Below are 12,482 nucleotides of genomic sequence, written 5' to 3' on the forward strand. Positions count from 1 at the left end.
AAAACAAGAACTACGATATAACAATGCTACCAAATGATAGCTTACGCTAAAACAAAGCTAACGCAACAAGAACAAAACGAAACGGATCTAAAACGTGGAAATTACGAGAGAAACAAGGCTACAGGGTCCTAGTCATGATTAACTATAGACGTTAGGGGCTAAACGAAAGAAAAGAGACTGTTTTGTAAATTATTTTGAACCAGCATGGACTGTGGGTCGATTTTCACGAAAGCAAGGGATTCTTTTGCGAACTCTCCTAGGGTTGACCGGTATATGGTCTGGTTGACTCGGTTTAGATCCGATCGGGGCTGTTGGATCTCGATCGAACGATCCCAGATGGATCGGGCGGAGCGGGCGGCGACGTTGTGACTCCGGCGGCGAGGCTGACGGCGGCAAGCTCAGCGGCGAATCACGAAAATGCAATTCCGGCCTCAGTTTTAGGTGCGGCTTGGCTCGGGAGGAAGCGCGCGTGACGGCGAACGCGACCACGAGCTTTGAGTGGGGCTTCGGCGAGCGGGACAGGGCATACCACGGCGGCGCTCGAGCATCTCGCTCCGGCTAGTGACTGTGGTGGCGAGACGACGCGAGAGAGAGGGAAAAGGGGCTGGTGAGAGTTCTCACCACGACGCGGTAGTCCGACGGCGGCTTTTGGAGGCGAGGGAGCGACGGAGCGGCGGGATACGAGTGGCAGCCAAGCTCGAGTGGAGCTCTAATGGCGGCGGCTAGGGTTTGTGAGCACAGAGGCGGAAACTACAGCTTCTGTGGGTCAAGAGCAGGGTGGCATCTTATATAGGGGCGAGGATCGGGGGTTCTTGGCTTGCGCGCCAAGGCGTGGGGTGGCAGAGTCAGACTCCTTGAGCTTGAGTCCGGCTCGCGCAGGAGGTGGGAGGCGGACCCGACGGGCGGGGCCCGCCTATCAGCAACAAAGGAGAGGGGGCGCCGAAATGGGCCGGGAGAAAGGAAACGGGCCGGTTAGCTGGGCTGCGTGGAGAAAAAGAAAAGAAGAAGGGGAGAGGGAGAGGGAGAGGGAGTTGGGCTGGCACTGGGTTGGGCCGTAGGGAAAGGGGGAAAAGGTTTTGCATTTTTGAAAATGTTTCCAAACCAATTCAATTCAAATTCGAATTCAGGGAATTCAAATTCAAATCGACAACAACAACTAAAACAATGCAAAAATCAGCGTGATGCAACACAAACAGAAGAACCTCATTTCTTTTACACTAAATTCCTTGTGAAGAAAAATAATTGTTGGAAAAATTTTAAAAATTATGAGAAAATTGTTGCTTTATTTTTAATTTAATCACATCCTGAAATTCAAAAATTTTAGGTTGTGACAGAACTACCACCTTAAAAGGAATCATGTACCGAGATTCACAAGGCTAGCATAAGTCAACAGTTTAGGTGGGTGGCTTCCAACACATACTAACCTTTTTGTTCCTGGTCATTTCTTCTTACAATATCTCCTCAAACATGCTTCTTTATTCTCCGCAACTCACATCGAACACTTTACGGATACTCAGTCTAAATCCTCCTTTGACTATCCATTCTTACCTCGGCATCGTTGGCATATCTCTCGATGGACTTCCTTAGTACCTTGATAAAGTGATTTGAATAGAGCTGGATTGCTTCTCTCTGGCTTAGGTGTCTTGTTTCACCTCTCAAGTCCTCTTACACATCCCTTAACCTTCAAGTAAAGCGACGAACATAAGCCAACTATAAAATTTCGATCTTCCCAAATATCCTCAGGCATCCACTGCATTATCGAAAACATGCTTTTCTTGCTTTAGTATCTTGGCGACTCGCAGTGGCATGAGAATTGGAGACTGACGCCATTTTCATTTGGTGGAGATATCCTGATCATCTGTCTTGGCAAGGGAGTCAATTAATGATGTCTGACTGAGTGCAGGGCTATTGGAATTTTGGTCCTGGGGTTGATCATTATCCTCTTTTTCACACCAACTGGCAAGATGTCCGTCTCCTCCACACTTGAAGCAATATAATCCAAGATCATGGGGCCTAGTCCTCTCACGCCTTGTTGGACATCTATTGGCATAGTGGCCTTTTTCACTACATTTAAAGCACACTATTCTTTTAACATGTCTGTCCTCACATCCTTTCTGCTTCACCACAACTCTTGGTGGAATGGCTTGTGCATCAGGATTCTTCATGATAGAGTTGTCATATGGAGGTTGAACAACTTTAGGCTGCGGTTGGTTGGAACTGGGTTGAACACTTCTATCTACCAATGATTGTGGTAACTCCACCTTCTCTTAGCTTGCTTTACTTATTTGTTTCTTATGTTTCTTGCTTCTTTTAGGCTGAAATTATTTGAAAGAGATACTCCAATCCTTGAGGTTTATAGCCTGAGTATTGTCTTCATCTTGGGCGACTCCTTCTAGGACTAGATCTTGGGTGGATAACTTCCTCTTGATATCCGAATGATAACGTTGTCTTGCTTTCACATTCATTAAGCAATCTTCTTGCAGACACAGACGGCCATAATGCTCACAGCATTGACATATTCCTAGAGTCTTACTAATCTCATGTTGTTCTTCTCTCAATGGCTTTGGTGCTTCATAGTTCCTCTTACGCTTTTCATTGTTCCATGCTTCAGCAACTTTCCTTTTCACTGGTCCGGTGGGGACTTCTGCCCTAGTCATCTCCATGTTATCTGAGGATGATGTTTTAGACTGCAACCTTTCTTGTAAGACACGAGCTTGCATAGCTAATATCTTCTCTTTATCAAACGGAGGCAGATAGGTTGGAATCTGATGGTCATGACTGCTGATAGGGTTGTGGTTCCTCGAGAATGAGGCTTCCTCTGCAACACACTATTGAGTTTTGACCATGATTGGAACCATTGCTTGTAGCCCTTGAGTTTGTGTTGGATTGTTGGCTCTATCTTCTCGATTTCTGTTGGGACTCACCATCTGGTCAGGTGGTAGAGATAAGGTCAGTAGAGAGACGAAAGATCGAATAACAAGGTAAAGTTCACAATACCATCTTGACCAACTCTTGGTGATCGTGAATGCTGAATAAATCAAGGTGTAGAGGAGGACGACATGGAGGTAGCAAAAAGAAAAGAGAGCATTCTTGTTTTCAGCTTTTTTCATTTGTTGACCATTGCAGATGCTTGGAGATCTCTATTGCTTTTAGTGTTGCCTTGAACTTCCTTCTTGACATCCTCTAAAGGATTGAGTAGAAATGCGTATAGGATAACAAGGAGGTGGGAGGTACATAAGAAATACCCATCTAGGCAACTGGTGTCATTGTAGGTAGTAAACCCACAATATACCAACAGTCATTACAAAGAAGCGAATCGGACAAGGTCATAAAGTCAAACATTATCACGCAAACACAAAACTCCACCAATCAACACAGTCAAGGAACGATGCTCATGCGCCTCGTGCAGCGGCGCCGGCCGGTCTGATGGCCGTTCCTTCCCAAATTGGCTTCCATCTCTCACCCTGGAGCTTGGAGCTTGGAGGCCTGGGTTGTCGAGAGAGAGAGGATGAACTGATTAGCCACCATGCACGCATATGCTCCACAGGTAGCTGTCCGGCATGCGGAGCCCCTGACGGAGCCGCAGGCGATCGGCGACTGCGGCGTGCAGCAGTGGGCGATGGAGGCGGAGACGGCGCTGGACCACGATTTGCAGGCGATGCACCGCCCCATCTCGGAGGCCGTCTCCTCCGATGCAGAGGCGCTCCTCCTCCGTCCCATCGGCAATCTTGCCTCCCTCGAAGACTTCATCAGATAAGTAAATATGGGATTCGTAGTTATGGAATTCGTACAGACAAACGTTTCTTCAGTTAGTTTTTTCCCTATGCAATTCGTAGATATGGAACGTATGATTCAGAAATAATTGTGCCCTTGCATTTGACTTAGCTATTTTTCCCACAAATCCTTAGCTCACGTGATAATTATAATGAGTTTGCCTATTGCAGGGTGCTGCTGATGTCCTTTAACTTATTTTGCATGCATTTAGATCACTAGCAATGTCAATTCATTAACACGATATAGTCACAAATAACTAGTGACATTAAACTTTTCTTTTGAGCATAGAGATTACCCTTATGCTAGTCATAGAGATTGCCCTGATGCTAGTTTGCTTTCAACTAGCTGGCAGTGCCTGCAACTTCTGCTCTTGGATACAGGTAATTGTTTTGGCGTGGTGCAGAAGCCTAGCAAACAGCTCAGGCTCTACTTTTAGGTGAGCAGTAGTTCAACAATTTGATTGCAATGTCTTTGAAACGCCTCTATCAACTTGAGTGCCACATATTTCCTAGTGCCACACTTAGCTTTTAAAACAAAGAAAAGAGTACACTGCTACTGATTTGCGGTCAATTTAATTGTGATGCTCATCCTGTCACATATGCTTCTTGATTGAACAGAGCTCTGATTATATATAGATGTAGCAGTACTCTAGTGTGTAGCAAGTCTCATTTGGTGTCCTAATGGATTATTTTTTATCATTAGTGTCAATTGTCAAGCATAGTATTTTAATTAAGTCTACAACATTAATTCCACTGTTATAATTGAACCAATTTGTGCTAGTATAAGTAATTTCCATCACAAATATCCCTCTGATTAATATTTGTCAATGTGAATTACGGCTAGTTTCAGTAGTTTCCATCACAAATATTGTCCTCGGATTAATATTTGGCAATGTGCTCTTTTTATGTTAGGATGAAATGGAACAAGGAAGAAACAGTGAGAAGAGATTGGAATTTTGAAGGCAAATGTAGGAATTTTTGCTGTTTTTGTTTCTAGTGTTGCTTTTGATGCAAGATGAATGTAACTTGCATGTAAATTTTGAGGTGCTTCTCAATGTAAATACGAGATATTGTATTTGATTTGATGTTGTGGTAAATGGTCTGACAATTTTGGTATGTATTCTGGGCTGTCATGACTATTCTAATAAAAGGGTTGAAAATAAGGCCCAATTTGGTGGCCCACTAAATTGGGCCCAGGCTGTGCTGCTGATGTCACTCGCCATGTCACCTGCCGATTGCCATGTCACCTGCTATGTTAGCACCACTTTCCACGTCATTGACATGTCAGTAGCCATATTATTGACCATGTCATCATTGCTATCCACATCATCGCCAAGTCAACAGCCACATCATCCTCCATGTCATCAATGTGTAACATGGCAATTAAATCTGTGACGAAAATTATACTGTTTGTGACATTTATTTTCATCATAGAAAATGGGTTTGGGTTGGGCTTTGGGGGCCCAGGGACATTATATGACGGTTTCAAAACATCATGGATGAAGCAATTTATGACAAAATTTTAAAGAACATCACTAGATGTGATCTGTGACGCTCAATACATGACGCAATTTGAGATTGTCATAAATACTGTTTTATGATGGTTTTTTAGTGATTTGTGACGAAATTTAATCGTCATGGATTAAATGGTTTCTTGTGGTGATCCCGCACCCCATCTCTCCATCGAGACGGGGAGCACGAAGCTGCCCCGATCAAACAACGAATAGGGCAAGGTCACGACGCCTGTCACACCATCAACGCTCGCCACTGTGAGTACGAGTACGGCGATGCCGCCAACTCGGTGGCGTAGAGTTACTGTCCTCAACATGGTGGTCGCTACGACAGTGACGAGGATAGCAGCATGAGCCCTGAGCCTCCGGGCACCTGGGTCTTTAGCCTGGACATTCGCAGCACGCATGTACCGTCGAAGAACCGCCCGCTCGCGAACGTGATGAGGAACGCCAGGGATACATACCCCGGCCTGTAGCTCGAGGATTATCACCTGGCGTGCCGCACAGGTGGCACCCAGAATGGCGACTTCATCATCCGCAACCTCCCACAGTATCTAGCAGATTCGGCCCATACATGGCTCGAGCACCTCCCGGCGAACCAGATCCATGACTGGGCGGATCTGAGGGAGATCTTTGTGGGAAACTTCGAGGGCACGTACGAACGCCCTGGAAACCCATGGGACCTCAAGAACTGTCAGCAGAAGCCGAGAGAGTCTCTCCAAGAGTACATCTGGTGCTTCTCCAAGGAGTGCAACGCCGTCCCCAATGTGGAAGATGCCGACATCATTGGGGCGTTCCTTTCTGGGACCACATGTGAGTCCCTGGTTCACAAGATAGGCCACAAGGGCCCGCAGACCACGAAGGAACTCCTTGACATCGCCACCAACCACGCCTCCATCAAGGAAGCGATGGGGGCGACCTTTGATCGAGCCCGGGGCAGCAAGGCCGACCATCCTGGGAAGAAGGGCGGGGGACAGTTCGTGTAGCTGCGGTCGACTGCAAGGCCGGCAAGGCCCCTGCGGGCGAAATCCCCAAGTTTTTCGAGACGATGCTCGAGAAACCTTGCCCCAACCATGGCTACTACGTCAAGCACGCCCTCAAGGATTGCGGCTTGATCAAGAAGTGCCTCTCGGGCTCCCAGAAGAAGGGGGAACAGAAGAACAAGTGTTGACGGTCACTAACGACTCCTTTTCATCGTCAACTCCTGCACAAAATTGAACCATAATGTGGAATAAATGCAAAGATATATTTATTTACTAATGAATTCCACAGATGATGTTTGAGAATGTGTGCAGGTGATTTTGTCCCATCAAGTTGGGGTAGGCTAAACCCAAAAAGAAACAAAGATCACAGTTCAGACACATTGATAGCTAGTCTCCAAGCGCTCCTATCCGAATCTACTTCTTTAGAGATATTCCACTACTTAAGATCTCTCTTATCTGACTCATCTCAAGTCAGTTCAGGCCTACCTCTACCCCTCTTTACATTATAGATTCACTTTAGAACCCCACTACACACCGGTGCCTCAGGAGGCTTCCGTTGGACATATCCAAACCATCTCAACCGATTTCGCATGCGCACCCAAATAAATAAAATAATATAACGGCATGAATGCCATAACCATTTATGCAACCTATGGTTCATTAATTAATTTCAGAAAATAATTATTATTCCTACACTAAATATTCTGCTAAGTAATATAAATGTTTGGAAAACTTAAAATAAAATAAAATTGCCGTATTAATTAGTGTTGCTTAATCACATCCTAATTTTTTTAAAAAAATTGGGGTCGCCTGCGGCCCTCTGCAAATGCAGTTTGGACGGGCCTTAAAAATGTTTGATGCAGCAGTGATTGTCGGTATGTAGCACTAATAGCGAAGGATTCGGGTTGACTCTACATATTACTGTGCCAGTGGTATGATACAGTCATCATGGAGCAATAATAACCAGAGATTCTCGTGTTGACTGATAGAAAACTATATGCAAGCAGATATGCATGGGAACAATTACACGTTGGACCACATGTTCGATACTATTTTCAAGATTTTAAAAAAAACATAGCACACAAGTCATAAACTATGATTTGTACCTATGATCCGATCAACTAATAATTTAGGAAGCAAGAACATGATACTGTCATTATGAACGATTCCCCTGATGACTACTACCGAAAACTTCGCCAGCAATATGTGTGTCGCGTGTAGGCTGTACTGTTGCTGTGATTCGTCAACATATATTTTACGGCTCCAATAAGTACGCATGGTATCTTGATCCAGGATAAGCACATAGTTAATTATTCCTACACGTTAGATAACAAGGTTTGTTCTGTCAAACTATGTTAAGAACAAGTAATGCAGAAATAATTAATAAACTAGAATGGGTATCTCAGATCTGAGTAACTACATATTCAGATTCAATATACAGGTTGTTTAGGACGTTGCGAAATAGTCTAATAAGTGAATTGATAGGCAAAAATTCTATGGAACCATATTTTTTATCATAACAGTATTTATGTGTATCAGAAGTACTTTTTCTGTAGCATCTAATAACTTATATCTGATATTGATACTCTTTGTAAAAAATAATAATAATGGGCAGAGGGAAGAAAGTTTGACTCGCAGGGAATCAAAATTAAAACAACATTTAATTTTAATAAGAGGGAAGTAACTACGAGCTCGCCAAAATCAGAGGCGAGATTCTTCCATATGATCACTCAGGTCATGAAGAAAATTTCAAGTTCTCTAATAGTAGTAGTTGAACATGATCTATTTTGGGTAGAGACTTGGTGTAACTTGAATGAGCAAAAAGAACTCCTGTAACTTTCTGAAATCTATTTGGCTGTGCCTTAATATATTCTGCATGTGAACTGGTTCATGTGTTTGTCCTGTATGTGTACCAAGTTAATCTGTATGTGTGCCAAATTGAAATAGCGCCCACTTTTTACTGTCGATTGTTGATAAGAGTGTTGGCAGAAATAATACTATTTTTACTGGAGGTTCATGTTGCAAACCTCAGATGTAGTTACCATTTGTAATGGAGGTTTATGTTGCAAACCTTAGGTATAGATAACATTTCTAATGAAGGTTTATGTTGCAAACCTCAGGTATAGATACCATTTGTACTGGAGGTTCTTTACAATAACAGCAAGTGATAACGAGTTAACTCCAGCGGTACCATAACCGCCAGCGCTAATTACTACTTCTACAGTCACACGCGTAATGGCAGTCTTAAAACCTCCACCAAAAAGCCTATAGAATCGCCAACAATTATGCCTGTTGTAGTCTAGCTACGGGCTGTTTATGTGCGCGGTGCTGCAGCGGCTGCCGCCTATATACTTCTTCGCCAAGGACGTGCTGCTCCATAGACGAGCTGCAAGCCGCCACAATCCCAGGCGCTGGTAAAATTGGTTGCACTGTGGCCGAAGATGGCGACAAGCACCAGAACTCAGAGCCGCTCAAGCACAAGCACGCCGCAGCAACCAGCAGCATGCCTGCAGTCCTGCACATCGGCCGCAAGCACAATGCGAATTTTTCATTTGGAATTAGGAACCGGTGCTAATAGCTTGGTCAACAACTCCGGCAAGCACTGGCTAAAGTGAAACATGGCTACGCTGGAAACCAAATCCTTTTCCAGGATGAGACAAAAAGAGAAACTGAATTTGCTGATTTACCCTTTACCAGATCAAAATATTTAAATTAAAATAGGTACCGATCCCACCGTATTTGGTACTAGTCCCACTAATTTGGTACTTCTCGGTACCTTTTCCCTAGTACCTCCTATATATGATCTTTCTTACAATGATTGTAAAGTATCAGTGGGTACTTTTAGATACTTTTGTCTTGAAATTTTTTCTAGTCATTGATCAATGGACAATATTAAATTAGTATTCGGTCCCAATTTTTGATACTTGGTGCCATATTTTTGTAGCACCAGGTACTTTAGTCTAGGTAGTTCCAAGTACTTCCTATCCTGACCAACGTATGATTCTGTCAGATGGATGGCTCTTATTTTTTTTCAATCATTGTAAAAATTCTCCCTATATATATTTTTTCCACCATTCAATGTCGTTCGATGGATGGCTCCTATTTTATCCAACCACCATATATAGATTAATGATTTTGGAGATATAGAGAGTATCCCCCTTTTTGTTTTTAGAAGTGAGTGGGCTTTGTATCGACAAGGCTTATGACTTGTCTTTTCATTGCCGTGTAATTTATTAGTTGTATATGTAGAAGTTTTAAGTTTTATTTCTAATTAGTGGAGGGAGTAACTTCCATGAAATAACCAACCTCTATCTTAATCTGTCAGTTGTCGAACTTCCTTGGAGTCGGGATATCGCTTTGTATTTGGTTTACGAAGGTTTTGAGATGCAAGACATGATCTTGTGCATAACTAGACTTGAATTCGACCATCAAATAATGATAGATTTCAGTATATCTAATTTATCCATATATATGTACCTGGATTTTAGCGCTTCATCTACATATATTTTACGGCTCCAATAAGTAAGTACGCATGTCTTGACCCAGGCCGGATAAGCACACATTGTTAATTATTCCTACTCTGTTCACTACTGGCAACGGTACTAGAAGATCCATGAATGAGCATCTTAATTAATAAACTACAATGGGTATTACAGATCTGTTCATTGACCTTGTCCTACTAGACGTTAGATGACACGGTTTGTTCTGTCAAACTGTGTTAAGAAACTAATAATCCAGCAATAATTAATAAACTACAATGGGTATCACAGATCTGAGCAACGTACTACTTATCCAGATTAAAATACAGGTATAGTTTAAGATATCGAAACAGTCTAATAGGTGAATTGATGAGCGAAAAATTCTATGAAACCATATTTATATCAGAAGTACTATTTCTGTAGCATCTACTAATAACTTATTTTTGGTACTGATACTCTTTGTGAAAAATAATAATAACGGTCAGAGGGACACACACACACACACACACACACACACACACACATATATATATATATATATATATATATATATATATATATATACCACACAAAAAAACCAAACAAGTTAATAAGTTCATAGGAACTAGCATGCATATAATTCATTTTGGATGAACACTAAGTTGTGATAATTTTGATACCAGCTAAACACGGTCAATGAAGTACTATTGGACTAGCTTTGCATTCCAATGCGCAATTTTGATACCAGCCGTCAATGAAGAAGACATATTTAAATTCCCGTTGGTTTTTTTTTCTTGCTTAGCCTACTTCCATTTGTTTTTTTTCTTTTTGCTTTGACATTCTCATTAGCACCGGTTTAGCTCCCTTGCAGAAACTGAGCAATCACCAGAAGAACTTGAGTTTCAGAAAGAAAGGCAATATATAGGTTAGTAGACTATATGAGAGAATGTTGATTCACCAATCGGTTTGTTCAAGCCGAAGTTTGACCACTTGAGTAAAAGCAAGGGATTTTTCCACTAGTAGAATGTGCATGCAAAGCGATATTTGCGAGCTGAGGGAACGCTAGATGCTATTATATGGTACGCAATGGTTTTGCTAGTACGTGCTTGGGTGGGCATGAGGTATATTTCTTAGATGGATACCTTGGATGATAAAGGTCGTTTGCATGATGAAGAAGACTGCTGCGGAGCTAACTTTTTTTTTTGCCATCTTCAGCTATTGGTAAAAAATGGGAAGCGGCAGGACCTAGTGACAGGTACTTTTATGAAATCAGTGAACATTCAGAGGCCAATCTGAAGATTGAAAATGTAGGATGTTGTTTTCTTTAAAGGATGAGAATTTCCTATTCTTAATACATCATTCAGTCATAGCTGTCTCAGTCAACGGTGTATGCGGCTGTGAAGATTTCATTGACATCTTCGGCGATGATGATATACAATTTTTAATATATTGTATTTTGATGTGTAGTACTTCAATTTTCTGGATGAATATTCGTTGATGAATCATAATTTGATTTTTCATCCCTATCATTTTAGTGGAAGCAACCTCCTACATATAAATTCATGATCTGGGAGATATTGAGAGAATCCCCCTTTTCTATTTAGAAGTGAGGGGGCTTTGTATCCATGAGATTTATGACTTGCCTTTTCATTGCCGTGTAATATCTATTATTAGTTGTATAGAAGTTTGAGTTTTATTTCTAATTAGTAAAGGGATTAACTTCCATGAAACTAGGTGATTCCCCACGTGTTGCTGCAGGATTTGAGAGAGCTTTTCAAAAAACTATTATAAAAATACAATAATTCTTTAAATAAAATGCTATGGAGAGCTTGTAAAAAGATAAATAAGCACTTAGACCGAATGATAGATTTTTTTAGTAAGAAGCTCGTATAAATGGTGCATTTGTAGAGATTATGTTGAAATCCATATGATAAATTTCTTGGATGAAAAATAATAGTTTTTTGAGTTATTCTTTTTTTAGAGAAGAAAGAAATGAATAAGATATGCATTTCATAGATATAAGACGTGCGCGAAGTTGATTGGACGATTACAGTAATGAAGGTGTTGTGGCTAATTCAAAGAATAGAGAAAAAGTAATAAATCCTTATGGATCCCAATAGTGATTCACATGTTGACGTGGCTGGATGAAGTAATTATATATATTTTAATTACTTTTATAAATGAACGAAATATTATAAATTAGTGCTAGTTATTGCATAACATGTTGATGTGGATAACAAAATGCTAATATAGTGGGTTTAAGTTGCATGTTATAGTGCATTATTGAGGTGGACAGCTTGCGTGTGGATAGAAATCTCTAGTGGGGACCAACTATATATATATATAGGTTCTCTAAATAACCAAACTTTGTCTTAGTCTTTGAATTGTTGAACTTCCTTTGAGTTCGGATATCTTTGTTTTTGGTTTACGAAAGGTTTGAAATTCAAGATATGATCTCTTATGCACAACTAGACTTGAGTTCGACCGTCAAATAATGATAGATTTCAGTTTACCTAATTTATCCATATGTATCTGGATTTTGGCGCTTCCATGTTCTAGTTTTGTTCATGTCGGTGAAGAAAAACTTGCTCAATTATCTGGAGAGCCAGTGTAGCCAGCTCCACCATCACATGACCCATATAAAATATTCAACAAACATGAATGCAGCATACTATGGGCCATTGGAAACCATGTCACCAGCTATACGAACTTGTAGCTCGATCCATCTATAAATAGACGCCCCTATCACTCTTCACA

This window comes from Panicum virgatum, chromosome 6K (genome assembly GCF_016808335.1).
Source record: "Panicum virgatum strain AP13 chromosome 6K, P.virgatum_v5, whole genome shotgun sequence".
NCBI classification, from domain to species: Eukaryota; Viridiplantae; Streptophyta; class Magnoliopsida; order Poales; family Poaceae; genus Panicum; species Panicum virgatum.